This window comes from Lygodium microphyllum, chromosome 23, assembly GCF_053477565.2.
Source record: "Lygodium microphyllum isolate KBCC chromosome 23, Lygodium_microphyllum_v1.1.10, whole genome shotgun sequence".
Taxonomy (NCBI): Eukaryota; Viridiplantae; Streptophyta; class Polypodiopsida; order Schizaeales; family Lygodiaceae; genus Lygodium; species Lygodium microphyllum.
The window spans coordinates 13,681,815-13,698,909 of NC_141157.1; the positions used below are offsets into that span (position 1 = coordinate 13,681,815).

The window sequence follows — 17,095 nt, forward strand, 5'->3', positions numbered from 1 at the left end:
TGGCCGGGGGGGAACGTGAGCTAAAAACAAAAAAAGCATGTTGCATGAGTTTGGAAAGGAGAGGCCGAGAGAACAACATGCTTTCTAGGAGGATGGTGGATTGATCATAGCTCTTGTAGCTATGGATTAGGAAGGGGGAAGGAGAGCTATCTTTTGAGCTTGTTTGCTCACTTTTCTTAAGGGAACCACTTACAATTTTTGAAGGCCCTAATGTAATGCAGATTAGACAAATTTTGACATGGCACCTTGCAACCAGTTTGATAATGAAGATGAGCAGCATATCAGATTCATGATGATTGCAGCAAGATTGGGAGGAAGCTCGTGTTAGAAAAGCTTGTGAGTATGCAAAGAAAGGGTTAAATGCTGATAAGTGGAAGCTTTATGGGTTGGGACCTCGTCGAGTTCTGGACATCATCCCTCCGCTTGACAAAGCTCAAACTGCCAAGATTGCTGATGAGCAGTAAAAACTACTACGTGCAGCTGTGAATGTGGGTGAAGGTCTGAAGTACTTTTGCAGTTTTTGATGGTAAACAATCTAGTTGAAGATATTATTAAACCTATATTCAAGAAGTTTGTTGTCCATCCCAAGAGTGTGAATGCAGAGAATGCTCCGATGCAATACTACCCATTATGTTGTCCTCAAAGCTCTTGCCTAAGATGGAAGCAAAAGAGGCTTTTCTAAAGGTCCATAGTTTGGGGACATCTGTGCCACTGAAAGATCTAGACGGTGCAGTATCGTCATTTGCAGCTTGACAACGAAATAGCATCAAGTAGTGACCCAAACCGTGTAATTGCATGCAGAGTGCAAAACCCTGCTCAAGATGCAGAAATACTAAACTCTGGCAGGAGATATAGCTGTTGATTGCTCAACCTCCTCTCTACAAAATGATGACAAGATACACCAGCTCGGTGAATTTTTTAGACTCCTTGGTGAGTATATGGTGAAGGTAGAATAAATGGCTAGGATTTTGTGATTTAAGCATCCAGAATTTAGTACTGGAGGAGGCAATTCTTGCAGCTTCTACAGCAAAAGGCCGTTTGCTTCATCACCATGCTTCACAGGATAGCTTGATATTATCAAGGACAGGGAAGATTGCAAGGAATAAAATGAAAGAAAAATACCTTTGGAAAATACTGGGCAGCTGACAGTGATAACAAGGGGAATGAATTGTGGGCAGCAAAGGGCTTGACGATTATTTACGACAAATCATGGGCAACAAGGAGTTGATTGACTACAACAAATGGATTGCTATAACTGGCATCTACTTGAGTAGTTGTGATCATCATAGGGGAAAAATAGACAAGTCTTGTTGATGGCGCCTTCTATCTGATGAAATCTAATGAAATCACAAGCAACAAAAACTAGTTGATGCATACAGTTCTTGATGTCTTAGCCCAAGCTTGATTCATTACGAGCAGTAGGTCGTGTTCAGGCACAACCTATTGATGCTATTTGTGAGCATATGATGAGTGAATTTATGGGAGCCTTGTCAATGAGGAAGTAACAGTTTTTTTTCAAGGACTCAGAGCAAAGGCTGGTAGCCTCTCATCAGTAATATTATCATGATTACAGCAGCAGCCCTTTGCATGTTTCTCTGATCTGGACGTTTTGGCTTTTAAGAAATTCAAGGAAGGGATAATCCTTGATGACATCAGAAAAAGAAAGTATTGAATATTAACGCATGAATTCTATTGTACTTAATAAATATTAAATTGTGATTACTGAGACGACACAGTTATGAAACGAGCGGTCACGTTGGTCAGTTATGTAATAAGAAGACACATCGAATAATACAATTGATTATCTTTATGTTATTCTCTTCGTATGCTGTGAGAACAGCAACCTCCCTATACTGTACCCTATTCTAAGATCCTCACATGGTATCTCGCCAAATCTGAGGAGCCATTTAACGCCATAAATCTCAGCACAGTGTGCTAGCATCCTGACCACTGATCCGGATAGTCTTCACGATGGCTCAAGCCACTGCTCCTTCACGCACCTACAAGGTCGACAATTTGATCAACACGAACTATCAACCATGGAAGATGACCATGGAATTATTACTACAAAAACTTGACCTGCGTACCATTGTTGACGGAACTGTCCCGATGCCAGATCCTACAAACCCAATGAACGCTCAAGGTGTAACTGATTGGAAGGCGAAGGATCTCACTGCTCGTCTCGAACTTTTCCTGCATATGGACAACAAACAAAAATAGGCTGCAAGAACTTTGACTACAGCATCTACTATATGGTCACAATTAAAACAAACTTATAACACACTGATGTTTCTTCACAAGTTTCTAATCTCAAGAAATTAATGAAAATTAACGTGACTGATGCTGATGATGTCCCACAATTTTTGCAAACCTGGAGGACTGCAATGGATGACCTTACAATTTTGGGCCTCATTCTACCTGACAACATCCAAGCCATCTGCTTGTTGGCTTCTCTCCCTTCCTCCTGGCAAGCATTTATTACAACCAAAACTTATCAAGCCAATTTAACCATACCCCTACTAATTCCAGCAATTCTACAAGAATCCACAATGCGCTCTTCAATGTCTATGCCCTCTTCATCTAACCCTACTACTCTTGCTATGTATGCCAAACCAAGGCCCCGTGCTTCTTATCCCCATCCTTCTTTTTATAATCGCAATCGTCCAACCTCAACTTTTAACAAACCCTCTCGATCAGCCCCAATGTCCAAAAATTTCCTGCTAACTAAGCCTCATTGCCGTATATGCAATCGAACGGATCATCTTTCTCGCGATTGTTGGCATAATAAAAATAATAAAGGAAAAAACAAATTTTGGCATAAGCAAGTTAGTTATGCCTCTAATTGTGAGGGTCATGATGTCTCTTATGATGAGTCCGATGATCATTCCTACTCATCGGATGCATCTTCTATGGAAGATGCCTTTTTGGCATTCATGGCCTTTCATGCCCAAACACCGGATACATCCTCTGCATGGATTCTTGACACCAGTGCTACATGTTATTTAACTTCACGACAAGACTGGCTTCGCCACTATCGCCCCTTGTCCACTCCGTTTGACATTAGATTTGGGGACAATGGTATTCAGCAAGCTATAGGAGTCGGTACCGCTCACATTGAGCTATCCGATGGCAACATTGTTTCAATCGATCATGTCTACTATGTTCCTCAACTAGCCAAAAACCTTATTTTGGTTAGTAAAATTACTAAACCTTCAACGTTTGTTGAGTTTCATCATGATCATTGTGCTGTCCATCACCGTCTCCCTTCGAGTTGTACCTATGTGGTCACATGCCCTAAGTATGGGCGCCTCTATTTTCTTGGCCAAACTGTTACACCCACTCATTCTATCCATACAACCACTCATCCTATTGTTGTTCCCTATCAGACTCTTTTATGGCATTACCGTCTTGGCCACTTAAACCACAAAAACATGATACAGATTCTTGCTCTCAATTATACACTACCTTCTCAAAGTAGTTTATCTCTTTGTGAAGGCTGTATTTTTGGAAATTGGCCAATACTAAATACCCTAAACATCGGCATCCTACCTCTCATCCATTACAAATTATACATACTGATTTGTGTGGTCCCATGCCCGTTAAATCTCTTACTCACAATGAGTATTTCATCACATTTATTGATGATTATACCCGCTTTACCATAGTTTCTTTCCTAAAAAATAAAACCTCTGAAGCAGTTCTACAAGTTTTTCGATCCTTTCACCGCCTAATTGAAAATAAAATTCCCTATACTATTAAAACTTTTCAATATGACAATGGGGGGGAGTATACCTCTCATCTTTTCCGTTCTTACTGTCAAAATCATGGTATTTCCCAGTGCTTTACCATACCTGATAATCCTCAACAGAATGGCATAGCTAAGCGCCACAATCGTACTTCAATGGATGCCGCTTGCAGTATGCTTAAAGTGGTAGGTATCCCTTTGTCCTATTGGGAAGAAGCAGTGTCCACAGCCAGCTATATACAAAATAGAGTTCCATCCACTAGCATTGGAGCAATACCCTACATGAAATGGTTTGGGACCTTACTCGACTACTTGCGTCTCCGTGTTTTCGAGTCACCCTTCTATTCCTTTATTCCACAAGACGATTGTCATAAGCTGCAAAATCATGCCATTAAGGCGACCTTTGTAGGCTATGGAGAACCCCACGATGTCAAAGGGTATCACCTTTATGACCAAGAAGCAGAGATTCTTCTTTTCTCGGACCCTTATTTTTTATGAAAATTTCTTGATCTCCTCCTCTGGATCTCCATCTACAATCACAGAACCCATTAATCAGCCTTCGTTTAGCCTTGACAATGGAATTAATAATGACATAACGGATCAAACTACCCAAAATCAAACCGTCCTGTGGGGGATTCCTCCTCTTCTTGTTCTTCCAGCTCTCCCACCTACTCTTGTTGGCATTCCTCCAGTCGCGCCTCCTCTTACAGGTGCCCCATTCAATAGCTCGATCTCGGCACCGCCGCTCCAGAGACACCTTTGTCTCTCTGCCCCGATCATCCACCATTCGTCCCAAAACTGCGCAGGTGTTTTCCCACTTTACACATCTTAATTTTGGAAGGAGCTTTACTCCTGGTCCACGTGGATCTCCTTCCTCAAAATGACCACTTCCACGAGGCTCTCATGCAACACCCCCCCCCCCCCCCCCGGGTTCATGATGTTTTCTTGATTGCATGCTTCTTTTAATCAAGCTTAAGCTCTAACTTGCAAAAAAAATAGTCTACTCTCGTGCATTCACACTATCTCACAAGTGGTTTCAGGCTGCTTGGACAAAGAGGCAAACGACCTCGGATTCATAATTCGACTAGACGGGGGTGACTTCTTTGCATCGAAATCTATTACCCTAGCCTCTATCACTTGCTCAGCTAGCTGCTTCATAATGCCAAACCTTGCGGCCATTAAATGGGGGGTCAAATGGACTCCAATCAACAAATGGACACTTGCGTTGGATTCTTGATGTCAAAATGCATCTAGAAAAAATCTAGCTCCCTGATTCGTGATTGTTCCATTTTTTGCCAAAATGCCTCTTTTATGAATCTCAAGCCACTTTGCACTCTAAAATCGGCTCTAAAATCCAACTCTCAGTATTGTAGGCCCCTCCAATGGTTGCATAATGAGCTAAGATTAGTCCCTCTCTAAGATCCCTAGACCCCTCATGCAAATTGTCATGCATCCACCTAGTGATGCCTTTGTCCACTTCATTGAGGAACCAACGAAGGACAAGAAATGCACAAATATTTTTGTTTGTTATGTCAATGAAGGGCATATGATCCTTATGGACTACTACTCTGTACCCATTATGATGTTGAGACCAAGGCCGCATGTGAGGCATGCATAAAACAGAGATCTCCTTGCCTATTGGAATTGTGGGTAGTTAGGACACATTTTCTTGAGGTATCCATAAAAACAAGAGCAGTCCAAGGGAAGTGATATCGACTAGTGTTTTCTTCAATATGGAATCATGCATATACATCTAGAATGTCCACAATGTAAGGCAAGTTGTAGTAAGGCAATATTGCTATTTGTTCCCTTGATCCTATTCATAGTGGAAATGATCAATGATGAAGACATCATTCCCATTCATGTGCATGCCATAACTTGTGCAAAAAGTGAGGTTGGGAAATTGAGCATTGAAGGCCCCACAATGATGAATGGATCAATCGTTTAAAATCAAACCAATGGGAATATTAAGAGATTGGCTAGTCAAGATCACTAGGATATAGTTCAAGGTTAACTTTATTGTCATGAAAGAACTCAACTATGACATATTTCTTAGCCAACCATGGATGCACAATGCACATCTCATCGAGGATTGGGGGCAACAATTTAGTCTTTTTAGAAAATAGGAAGGAGGCAATATCCATTGAGATGGAGTCTTGAGACACAGTCTTGCAAAACCTCATGAGTTGACTTACACACTATCTTTGCACTCTTACATGAGTATCCTAATGACCCTCCAACCTCCTGACCATTGGCCAGATATATTCCCTCTCTGAAGATGAGCAGGATTAGATGCACATTCTTGCCATCTTGGAATTGTCATTTACATAAGAGTTGGAATATCGATCAACTTATGAATACATAAGTCAGAAAGATGTACAAGATACTTCAACCTTCATGGTTGAACCTTATGTAGAGCCAATCTCAGTATTGCTCTTTATGATGACCCTTGACTCAGTAACCACAATTTTCCATGCTATCCTACCCTAATGGACACTCTTGCATTATGCAAGATCCTTAACCAGTAATAGCCATGTTTTCATAATCGAGAAGACCCTACTCTTACAATCTTTGAAGAATTGTTAAAAATGGACAAATCTACATGCACCATTGATTAAATCTGTATGGACCATTGATTAAATCTGTATGGACCCCAAACTCTCTCGGACTGAGAGTTGCTCATTGATGCAAGTATTATGATATTGAACTCGCAATTGAAATGGCTTGAATACCTCAAGGCATTCCAGTATGAAAAAACGGGGCACAAGTTGCTCATTGATGTGAATATTATGAGATTGAACTCACAATTGGAATGGCTTGAATACCTCAAGGCATTCAAGTATGAACAAATGGGGCATGAGCTCAGCAATCGTTGTCCAAACCCTATGTATTCATAATCAAAGATAATATAGTTAAAGTCTAAGAGAACACCAAGACAAGTTTTGACTATGATACAGATGGAAGTAGTGATTCCGAGCCAGAAATTTCCCAACCAACCTAATTTTCTAAGTCTAAAAACAAACTTCTAGTCCATTCAAGACAAAAACACTTAAAACACAACACTCACTATAGTGAGTCAAAAATTTGAAGTTTAGAAAAAACCACAAGACATTCCCCCACAATTCACAAAGTTTAAAGAGAGTGATCGATCATTGTGTTGCTTGGTGCAAAACATGAAGGAACATCTAATGAGCCCATTGAGAGATTGGCAAAGGAAGTGATCATTGCAGCTATTAAGCATGTGTACATTGCTAAGGACCTTAGTGCGGGATGAGAAACAATTGATTAACTTGCTAAAGGAATACCAAGATGTTTTTGCTTGGAAGTACTCTATCCTTAAAGATATACCATTGCAAGTTCTCACCCACACAATTTTTCTAAAGGATGATACAAAGTCTCTCAGGCAAATACCCTATCCTATGAATCCTTGATACACCTATCATATCAAAGAAAAGATTAATTAGTTACAAAAAGTAGATTCATCTACAAAATTGAGCATACCAATTGGGTGTCATTGATTGTTATGGTACTCAAAAAGAACAAAAAGATTCATTTATTCATCGATTTTGCTAGACGGCTCTTGCTTCTATTGAAATTTGGATTTTCCATTGTTGTGTGCAAATATAACATCACTTCATTGCCCATTACTGAGCACGAATAACCAATGGGAAAATGACCACAAAGTTTATAATCAACTCCCTTATGCTCGTATGTTCCATATTAACCAAGAAGCTCAGCTTTTTAAGGTTGAGCTTACACCTAATTGGATTGACGACATTGTGGATATTCTCAAGCAAGGCCTATAGGAATGACCAATTGAGATGCCACTAATACTCCTAAACTGCTAACGACTCTTATGGGAGTCAACTATATAGAAGTCTCATGTAGAACCTCCACAATCTACTTAATTGATAGCAAATAGGCACATGCATAGCAAAGTGAGACAAGAACAACGTCTCGCTGAGATTGGTGAAAGAAATATGGAAGTCACGGCCATAGACTAATTTAACATGGCATTTATAAGAAGCCAAAAAAGAGTAGTAGAGCTTAATATCCATAGGTGGAAACTAAAAAGGCAACAATGAAGTCACACAAACCTCCTTGACAAGTAGAAGAGATTAGTCATGGACCGGGAGTGGGACATATTGAACCACTACGGGCCACTACCATCAATAGGGTTTCCATTTAGACTGCATAGGAAAAACTCACACACACACAAACTAGGAAAAATAGGGGAAATGATTGCAAAAAGAAAATGCAGACCTAAAAAAAGAACAAAAATAGTCAAAGAAACCATGACTAAGAGGATTGGACTAGACAGTCCCCCAAGCAAATCACATTCTACAAAAAAAATTCGACATGATCTATGTACGTATGTGGCTGAAAGCTTGGTGAAATATAGATAAACATGCATCAAAACCTCATTATCAATCACACAAAAAGGAAAAGAAAAGATCAAACATACCCTATATCTAACTCTCACCAAACCAAACAAATTAGAATCAATGTGTACCATGACCATGGCCTCATAGACCGATTAGAACACATGCATAAGACCAAGCATGACCTAGTAACCCCATCTCTCATATGCGCATCTTGTTTATTTAATGTGTAGTGTAGTGGGTAGCTAAAGACTAATTGTATTCTTTTTATTAGGTGAGAACTAATTCAATAATTCGTTATTGAATTAGGTTAGAACTAATTGTATTCTTTTTATTAGGTTAGAACTAATTCAATAATTCATTATTAGTTATCCATTAATGCACAATGAATTAGATATATCATAACTCTTCCCCCTCAGAATGGAAGGACCAAGGGTCTGTAATGCACTTCATTATTAGAACTATATTATGTTTGGTGCAAAAGCCCATGTATGTGTGATGGTGGGGGGTTAATTTTAATTACAATTTAGGGTATATGGAGCATGTATGTGTGTGCACATATGAACAACGGGGGTTGATTTTAAATGTGGGTTATAGTGACATGCGCTCATGTAATGGTGGGGTTCCTTTTAGAAAATTAACGATCGGGTCTAGTTTGATTACAAATTAGGAAGTGCTTTCCGTTAATTTGTGATACAATGGTCGATTGATTTTATTACAATTAAAAGTGTGTTATAGTGCATGTGAAAGAAGGAAAATAAGAAACCTAACATGGTGTTGGACATCCACAAGATCTGATAGCACACATAAATTGGTAGGCAAATGCGTTGGCAAAAGAAAGCACAAGGACAAGCAAAAGAAATTTGGCTAATTAAGAGAAACAAGCCAAGCATGGTTGATTTAAGTGGGAAGATGGATTTTGTTGGAGTTTTGCTTTAAGTGGGCATTGGTGGTTTAATTGTGTTTTGCATTTTATGAGTTTTTTTTTTTAACAAATTTAATAGGGATTTTTGTTGAATTTGTTTGGTTTGTGTTGGTTTTTTAATGTGCTTTGTATTTAATTTTTTTATTTCGTTAAAAACAAACAAACACTACAACATGGTTTGTTTTGTTTGTCATGTGTTCTCCTTTTTTGTGTTTTCTTTTTCTTTTTTCTTTTTTTATTTTTATTATTTTTTTGGGATTTTCTCAAATATATTATTTTTGTGGTTGGGTTTTGGTTTGTGAATGTGACCTTTTAATGGACTTTAGAACTATTTTAAATTATGTTTTGTTAGTTAGTTTTGATTTGCTCCTTATTTGTGTGGTTTTTTTTGTTTTAGTTTGTTTTTTAATTTAATTTTTGAAATGTTTATTATTTTAAAAAAATAAAAAATGGATGTTTTGAAAAGACGTGTGAATTAAGGGAAAGATAGCAACTACCCCATGCTCACGCTTTCAGGTAAACAGTAGTGTTATGCATGATCAAGTCACATGCATGCATCCTATACATGAACAATAGTCAAAAATCCACGCACACAATTGCAAAGGAAAAGGCACATATGAACAAGTGGACAAAAAGGACATGTTAGGAATATACAACAACTTGCATGGGAATAGCCATGCCTATGAGGGGTGTTCCTCTAGTTGAACGAGGACGAAGGTGGTTTTCATGGGTCTTGAGTGCATTTCATCTTTTTTTCTTTGCCTATGGGAAGGGGGGGGACTAAGCTGGGGGTGATAGTGAAGGAATGTGGATATGTCATTGCAACTTTGTGGGTTTTTTAAAAATGTGTTAGTGGGTGCAAGAAAAGAAAACTTGGATAGGATAATGAGGGAACAAGAGGGGCACCAAAATTATGATTTTGGCACCAAAAATGTGTGTTCACGTAGAAAATAGGTGAAAACACACATCCAAAAAACATGCAAAGAGTAATTGAAAATTAATAACAGAAAATTTGTTAGTCAAAATGGAGTGCAACAAATGTTTGGATAGGAGAATTGAATAGGGTTTGCATATCAAAAGGTAGACCCAATGTCAAAAAGGCACATGCACATGGAAAAATGGCAAAAATGAGAAATAAAAATACATGAGAACATTCAAAAATTAATAATGAACAAATTGTATATCAAAATGATGGGAGGTAAAAAGGAGAAATATTCAAGTTGATGTGAAGGACATAGCTATAAGGTCAAATGCGATTCTAGCATCTAAAAGGTATGTGCTCATGGGAATAAGCTAAACATGCATAAAAACATTCAAAAATTAATAGCGGATAATCCATGACTCCTCGAAACAAGGACTTGTTTATAAAAATCCAATTCAAAGTGACAAACAAGGTCGTAGCATCAAAATCCAAGTTTGGTGATGCAAGGGTATGTTCAAGTGGAATAAATGAAAAAGAGAATAATTGCAAAAGGCACAAAGACGAAACCTTGAGTATAGGGCATTTTATAATGGGTGGGTGGGAAAGGTATCCCAACAAGGGGCATTCAAAAAAATATCATCAATTGAGAAGAATAAGGGGCGGTCACATGGGTTTGTGCAAGACATATGTGCAAGGATGCATCCCCACACTTAAGGCCTTATGTGACACCGGATTACAAGGATCAATAGAGAGCCCTAGACACAAACAAACAACCTACTTGTGTGTCACCACACTTAATAATATGGCACATGCTTATATAGATTATAGAGACTAGGATTAGAAACACTTGGCACAGCTCCTAGTGACATAGCGTTCTTGTTGGAGATTGCCATGCTTGATTGTTAGCAAAGAATGTGGCACTCAAACCCACCAATTACTTAGTGTAAAAATGGTAGAACATGCACTTCCCCCATATGCTCACGTTGCTTGAAGACTAATGAATAGACCCCATAGCTTACACTCAGTTTAGAATTGGATAGGAGGGAGGGTTTAGAAAAATGCTAGAATGCACAATTGATGGTACATCAATGCATCCCAACCTAGCTAGCATAAGTGTGAGAATAAAGGCTATGGAGCATTATAGAATAGTGCACAGAACGGAGGTATTGTATTGTGGCTGTGTTTTGGCAAAGTCCCGTCTTGTGTGTGCATAAGAAAACAAGAATGTACCTATCTCCATTTTTCATAATATCTCTCAATTCTCAACTCTCCGTTGATTGAACGGAAGATCACCCACGCTCAGACCCCCCCCCCCCCCCCATCTCAAGCTTTGCTAATAGATATAAGAGGGCAACTCATATCCTAACACCCACTAATGTATTCCAAGCAAAGTTCATATACCTTGTGTGCAATTGATGATGCAATTGTGCATCCACCTTATGCCAGTATACAATGCGAAAAACAAAAGGCCAAGGAGGCTTATAGTACTAAGCATAGAATAGATTGTGCTATGTGCATTGAGAGGCCCAACTCGTGCATGCAACACTCCATTTACACATCTCACCTCTCATTAGGATTTGAAAGACAAAGACTAGTCACTTGCCCCACCCTCTGTCTCATGCTCTTTTGATAAATACAAAGGGTATCTCATGCTCACATCTCCATTCTATTAGGATGAAAGCTCACGTCACTTAGTGGTTGCCGATGAGAAGATTGGCTTGTCAATGATGTTAAACATTGTCTACTAATGCAGAGGCATACCTAGGGATATCACCAAGAGATTAGAAACTTGTGTTAGCGTAAAACCTTCCATCTATTGTAGAAGTCAAACATTTTGTGGCGTCACAAGACATATCATACCAAGGGAGGCAGCTTTTGAACTGCATATCGGAAGGACAAAGAGATGATTCAACTAGTTTGGTTAGATTGCAAGGTATCACCTCCTTTTCCATAGCTAGCTTCCCACCTAAGGATGCTATCTCATTTTCTCAGAGCGATACTTATTAGAACAAGGAGTTTTCTTTCATTTTCTTCCATGACATTTCTTTTTCTTTTTCTTTAAAAAATAAAACCATGAATATCCTTTGTCAGAACCATCTATGCCATGTCAACAAGACTGAGGGAGAAAATAGCGGAGTAATTACAGGGGCTAGAGTAGAGGGAATATAAGAAATGTGCTATTCATCAAAATGAGAAGGACAATTATCGTCAACAGCATGGAAAGCAATAGTAAGTGATGCCTAAGGGGAAGAGGAACTAGCCATGGTGATTGTCATGATCCCCAAGGATGGAAGTACTCCTCTAGGCAATAGCCGCTAATTAGAAAAGGATCATCAAAGGCATCGACGACTTGCACTTGAATAGAGCAGTTAGGATTAACATCAAGTACCTTATAATAATGGCTCATCCAACACTATTGGAGCTTACCTAGAAACTTTCCAAAGCATGCCACATATGCGACAACAAGATCACCTTTCTTGAATTCTTTGTGCTTGATAAAGCTGTTATGGTAAGCTTTGGGATGGGCCTACATAGCTTCCGTGCAACGTAGGGCCATCTATTAGATCTCATCAAATCATTCCAAGTGCACGAGGTAGCATTGCAATGATTCGCCATCTCCTGAGCACTCCTTAATAGCCACCCTTACAAAGAAGGCATTTCAAGCTCAACAAGAAAGGCAACTTTTGTACCATACACCAATTGGAAGGGGGGTTGGCCTAGGGGAGGTACAATGTTGATCAAAACAGCCCATCATTTGGGCATACATTCACCTTGATCAAATTATGGTAATAATTCACAATCAAGTTTTTCTCAAGTAAAATACCAACTAGTCCTTTCCAAAAAATGCCTTTAACTTGTTATATTATCTTAATAGTGTTGAAACATAGTACTAATCTTTTAATGAGAAAAAATGAATTTGTGTCCTAAAGAACCTGCTACTTATTGTGGTAATTGTGATAGGTATACTCCATCATCATTAATATTAATCCTAATATTGTTTTTTAAATTTTAATAAGACAACTAAGTTCCCTACTATGCATAACTTAGATTTATTTATTTATGTGTAGGTTTTAGTCTCCCATGTTTACCTTGATCTTAGACTGATGGTCTTAAGGTAATTGTAAGGAATTACTAGGAAACCTAGGTACTGATAAGATTCTATCTTCTCAACATCTATGACATCGGAAATGGATATACACTCCAGTTTTAGCATAGGTCCCTAGGTATTTAGTTATTAAGAACTAGGGTTTTTCAGACCACCTACTATACGCTATAATCAAAACATATTAACATAATGAGAACTTACGACTATTAGATCTTTTGCAAAAAGTTACATAGTCAATTTAATACTATGTGTGGGTGTTTAGATCATGTCCCATTTTTATTCTTTCGATTCAAACATTCTACTTTTAAATATTTGTTTATTTGGCAACATATGCACATCCTAGATTGGTTGTGGGCACCTAGTCTAATTGGATGCTAATGGTCTTTTATAATGTGTAGGTGAGAATCATGAGATATTCCATTGCACCTTTAATAAATTAGAGACAATAAATATAAATGCATCATTTCTTTCATAGATTACTTAATTCTACTTCACTTTAGATTCAAAGATTAAGAGATTACCTAAAGAGAAGGCATCGTTTCCTATAACTAGATTAAGCTAACATTTCCAATCAAGGTTCAATACATATTGATTTTTTGACTATTAAATTCTTATGTTAACACCTATTTTTAAAAGAGAAATCTTTCAACATCTGTTGGATATAAATTAACTCTTATCATTATGCATTGTGCAAATTTATATAAGGGAAATACTTGGTTTTGTGTGTTCAAAGAGTTGGTACTCTTGATTGCATTGGTGGGTAAATTGTTGGTTGTTGACAATGGGTCCGCCATGTTGGATCGCCCTACCACATTGGATGGCACCACTGTGTTAAGCCTCTTATGTGGTGCCATTATTGGATAGGGATGAAGGATTACAAAAGAGAAGGGGTTTCCATCACTTTCTCTTGGAGTAGGATGTAAGCTCCTCGCCGAGTGAGTTCTCTCTTCTCACGATCACTTCTTGGTGCGCAAATCGGATAGATGGTTTTGCTTTTGTGTTTGTGTTTGCCCAAATATAAAGTAAGGCGTTTGGGCGTCCAAAAGTTGGACTGTGCCCAAATACAAATATCAAATAATTAAATATTTAACCGAGCGCCTATGCGCGTACAAGATAATAAATGTTTTGTCAAGCACTTTAGTAAATAAGTGTGCTTAAATAAATATTGGCGCCATGCCTTTAGTGATAAGGTACGCACCCATCAAAAATAGTCATTCTTCTAGGCATTTGGATTCACGCCATTGCCCAGTGCTACCCAACGCCACCTCCACTTGCTCTATACATCAACTAAAGCATTCACAATTGTTAGAAAATACTTAAATAAAATCCAATAAAAGTGAATACCTAGCAATCTTCAGCTACAAAATAATTAAATAGATTGAAACTCTATTCTAACCTCAATTTAACTCGAGTGCGTACTCTAAACTCGTAAACTCCATTAATTTAATATAGATTTTATAGAATCACCCGCTATGGAATCACCCACGTGCACATTAAATTAATCTGACACCAGAAAAGGACAGGCGTCCCCGTCAGCTTCTTGCACAAGGAATCCACCTTGTGTATGAGCCCTAGCAAATAAATAGTTTGAAAAAATCCACCGTGAAATATGCCTCCTGGCATCATATCCCCAGTGTGGGATAGCAATTGTCCTCAATTGCTATTAGCTCAATGTGGAGCCAGTAGTGAAGGGTAAGCACTTAGGTCGCGGGCGTGCATCCATTGGACCTCTTCAACAAGATGATTTTTAAACTTAATCAAATACCTAGAATATCTGCGGCTAGTTCTAATGGTCATAAAGTCAATGTCTAGAATAGTTTCATATTCAAGGATTTCAGTTTCTTCTTCCAACAAAGAAGGGTTTTCATAGAGAGGGTGGACAGGTAATTGGCCTCTAAAAGGTCGTAACAAACTGATATGAAAAGTATTATGGATCTTCCAATGTTTGGGTAGTTCTAATTTAAATGCATTGTCATTGATCTTGTGAATTATTTTGAAAGGTCCATAAAACCTAAGTACTAGTTTAATAACAAGGTGTTTCTCAACACTTTTCAATCTTCTCTTTTCAATGCGTAACCAAACATAATCACTAACATTGAAACTCATGGCATGCCTTTTCTTATTATCTTGTTTAATGTATGATTGCTGGGCTTTCGCAATCATATCTTTAACTTGAGCAAAAATAGTAGCATGCGTATTGGCAATATCATCAGCAACTTTAACTTTATTCGACAATGATGTCACAAGTGTAGGCAATCTATGTCTATACATGATTTCAAAGAGTGCTTTATGAGTAGTTGTGTGTGGTGTATTATTGTATGCAAATTGAAGTAGATGCAAATGCATGTCCCATGTTTGTGGTTTTGAAATTGTGTATGCACGCAAAAGATCTAGAATTGTACTATTAGTAGCTTCAGTTTGCCCATTGGTTTCAGGTTGGAATGCAGATGAGAAATCAATCTTAGTACCCAAATTAGCAAACAAAGTAGTCCAAAAATTATTACAAAATCTCAAATCACGATTAGAAATAATAACTTTTGGCAAACCATGATGAGTGAAAACAGTCTTCAAAAACAGTTGTGCAGCTTGAGATGCAGTTAATGTTTTCTTGCATGGTAGAAAATATGCTTGTTTACTAAATTGATCTACTATAGTCCAAATCATGTCATGATTAGCTTGTGTATTAGGCAAACCAGTTATAAAATCCATTGAAATATATTTCCATGGATGGTCAGGAATTGGTAAAGGCATCAGCAAACCATATTGCTTACCATGGTGTCACTTGACTCTTTTGCAAATTGAACACTCAGAAACAAAGTTAGAGACATCAGATTCCATTTGCAACTAGCAAAAATCTTCAACCAATGTTTTTAAGGTGGAAGTAATACCTTTATGACCTTGATATGGAGGACAATCAATTTTGTGCAACACAAATGATCTAAATTGAACAGTGACATATAATCTTTTCTCATAAAACATAAATCCATCAGAATAAGACAAAAAATCAATTGGAATCCAATTATTAGCAACTAATTTGTTCCAATCAACTTTGAAAACTCGGGTCATGGTCATAGGTATCCTTCATAGGAGTAAGGGAATCAAAGGATAGAATGGAAATATTATGGATACTTGGTCTCCTATTCAATGCATCAACAACAACATTTTCTCTTCTTGGCTGATATTGTATAAGTGGATGAAAAGTTTGAATGAAAGCAGCCCATTTAATATGGTGGTCAAAAATTTGTGGCTGACTAAGGAGATGTTTGATACTTTGTTGGTAAGTTTTAATCATAAATTTGGATCCCATCAGATAATGTTCCATTGACGTAAGGCTTGAACTACAGCTAACAATTATTTATCATAGGTGGAATACTTCAACTCAATAGGTTTAAGTTTGCAACCAGAATAGGCTATGGAATGTGAATCTTGCATGAGGACAGCTTCTATTCTTGATCCGCTAGCATCAGTGACTATTAGGAAGAATGGTCGACTAAAATCAGGTAATTGCAAGATAGGTGCATGTGTTAAAGCATGTTTCAACAAATCAAAAGACTTTTGCTGGTTGTTAGACCAACGATACACAACACCTTTCTTTAACAATTTCGTCAAAGGTAATGCAAGCAATGAAAAATTTCTTACAAATTTTCTATAAAAGCTGGCAAGGCATAAGAAAGAACGTAACTCATGCACATTTTTAGGGATTGACTGATTCAAATTTGCCTCTATCTTTTTAGGATCAATGCAAATACCATCAGAATAAACAATTGCCTCCATCTTTTTAGGGAAAGAAGAAGGAGCAAAGCGATTTTGATTGAATTTTCGAAAGTTAGAATTGAATTGCTTTGTACCAAAATTACGATTAACCGAAAATTGTTGCGGTCGCTTTTCTCGTCCACAAATTTTATACTCCGCATCATGCGCTAAAGAAATTGCATCCTCCAAAGTCTTTGGTTTGAACATATTCACTTATGCATAGAAGTGACCAAGCAAACCAAACATGTATTTGCGCTTGTGG

The 17,095-nt window shown here is 37.9% G+C and overlaps 1 pseudogene; it reads left to right on the forward strand.

Annotated features, from left to right (window-relative positions):
- Nucleotides 1–2,052: 2,052 nt before the first annotated feature.
- LOC148015901 (uncharacterized) overlaps nucleotides 2,053–17,095 on the forward strand; it is a 178,415-nt pseudogene continuing 163,372 nt past the window's right edge.